This window comes from Centruroides sculpturatus, unplaced genomic scaffold, assembly GCF_000671375.1.
Source record: "Centruroides sculpturatus isolate CEXI.00-Female unplaced genomic scaffold, Cexi_2.0 scaffold410, whole genome shotgun sequence".
In the NCBI taxonomy this organism is placed as follows: Eukaryota; Metazoa; Arthropoda; class Arachnida; order Scorpiones; family Buthidae; genus Centruroides; species Centruroides sculpturatus.
Window position 1 is genome coordinate 405,685 of NW_019384648.1, and position 2,571 is coordinate 408,255.

Consider the following 2,571-nt stretch of genomic DNA (forward strand, 5'->3'; position numbering starts at 1 on the left):
ATACAGTCGACCCCCCTATAAGATATAGATACGTTCCAATTTATTAGGAATCCGATTTCTTACAAGTCGTTTTAATCACAGCCCAACACGTGTCAAATTTACGGACTACGGCTGATTGAAAGGTTTTCTTCCATAAAATTAATCGATTCTACACTAATTCGACTCAACATTTCCAAAATACGTATATTTTTTCGTAGTTTTATAGGAATCGTAATTATAGGGACCGTAATTATAGGGGGGTCGACTGTACTTAAAAATGTGTAAATGAGGAAGAAATACTAAATAAAGCTGGAGTTGTGACTCAAATGATTATAGACCCAAATTCGGGGAAAGGACAGAAAGGCCAAAAGATAAAAAGTAATGAGAAAAGTTAAATAGACCTTCTGTTATGGAAATAGTGATCCTTAATTTTCCAACCTTTCTCACTTTTTTATATCTTTTGGTCTTTCTCACCTTTCTCCCGAATTTGGGTCTATAATCATTTGAGTCTCAACTCCAGCTTTATTTAGTATTCCTTCCAGCTTTGCAAGATTTGGCTACTTTGCGCCAAATTTGACTACCCTTTTTTAGTTTAGCGTAAAAAATATCATTCGTCGCATTGGCTGTTTTTTGGGCTACATATTATTTATAAATATATTAGTCGAATAAAAATGCACTTTAAAATGTGTTTTGTTATTTTTTTTTATTAATTAGAGACCCAAATAAAACAAATATTTGTGTTTTTCAAGTAAATTTTTGTTTGTCTCCTTTATAATAAATGAATTTATCTATTTCTAAGTAAAAATTGAAAGTGTCTGTAGAAATAATTCTTTAAAATATCCTTTTTCGTGATAAATATTTAATACTTATTAATATTCTCTTTCGTGATTACTAAACCATCAAATGTATTTCTTCCATAAGCAATTCTGCTTGAAAACTGACAGTCCGAATTATGAAATTCTTTTCTATGTCCTACAAAAATTTGCATTATTCAGCGTTTTGCCAAAATTTTGGTTCGCATTATAATCTGTTTATCACATGTTAATCCTTAAATATACTTGTATATTTAATGATTGGATCACAAGTATATATAATATACTTGTGGCCCAAAACTCCATGACATCTTCCAATGTGGCCCAGAGAATCAAAAAGGTTGGACACCCGTGCTGTACAGCATTGCTTTTAACCCCCAAATTTCACTTTCGGAAGGAATTTTAGGAAAAATTTAGGTAATTATTCGAAGTACATGTACTTTGAAGAAATTTATTTCAAAGTAAAAAGTATAATTAAGTAAAAAAATATAAAATATTATAAAACTTTCATTACATACAGACAATTGTAGTGGCAAATAATACCTCGATTTAAGAAATATCTCGAATTTAAAATGTGCTTTCGCTTTAAAAGGGGATTTTTAAAGAAAAAAAAGGATGGTAATTACAGTTAAATACAGTTTAAACCATTTAATTGAAGAGTAAAACCGTTTAAAATATATTTATAATAAGTTATAATTAAGAGAAAATATGGTTTGATAGCATAAGACAAAGCAACACGTGGGCGATGTAACAATGGCCACTGTTTAGATGTTAGACACGTGGAGAAAATCATACAAAATAACCTCCAAACTACGGCCACTTCCAACAATAACGATTTTATTATATTCCCGTTATTGGCCGTTGTTCAGAGGTTTGACTGTATAATAATAATAGTGATTAATATAAGAATTTTTAAAAAAAATTTATTTTAAATTAAAAAATATCTTAAAACTATTCCAGAATTTTTTGCATTTAAGAATATTTTAAGCAACATTTTTTTCTACATTAAAATATACGTATGACAGTCAAACCTCTGAACAACGGCCATTGACAAAAACATTAAAAAATGGCCGTTGTTAGGAGGTGGTCGTTATTGGCGAGTCGACTGTATTCTTATTTTTAAAATATTGAATTATTTAACGTCATAAAATTATTCTAAATAAAGTTTAAATAAAATATTTTATAAGTTTTTAGGGATTTTTTAAAAATCTATTTTCCCTTAATAAATTAGAACTTTCACTTTAAAATTTCACAAAATATTCTTAATTATCATATTAACACCTTAAGAAAATTAATTTCTTTTAAAGAAATTTTACTCTAATTCCCCATAATTTTCCTTAAATTACCTTAACAGGGTATTTTCCTATCATTTTCTTTTAAATATTTTTCTTAATTATGGAAAATAAATTCCCTTTTAGGAAATTATCGAATTTAATTCTCAGCTAGGGAATTACCGAATATGAATTTAGTTAATTTGCTCTTAGAAAAGGAATTTTAAGAAATAATGTAAATTTGTTTTTCTTTAAGGCTAATTTATCAATGATTAAGTAAATACGAAATTATATGTATGAGAAAATTATTAAATAAGAAAATTCCCTAGAGGAAAAAAAATCATTTTAAAGTTTTTTAGGGATGTTTTGTGTGAATGCTGTTGGAAATTTGAAGAATTATTTAGTTAGAATTTCCTTTTCAGGAGTTTTTATATAAGAAATTTAGGGAAATATCCCTATTTCATAGTTTTTCTTTCGAAAATTCTCGAAAAGAAATTCCTGTATGGATT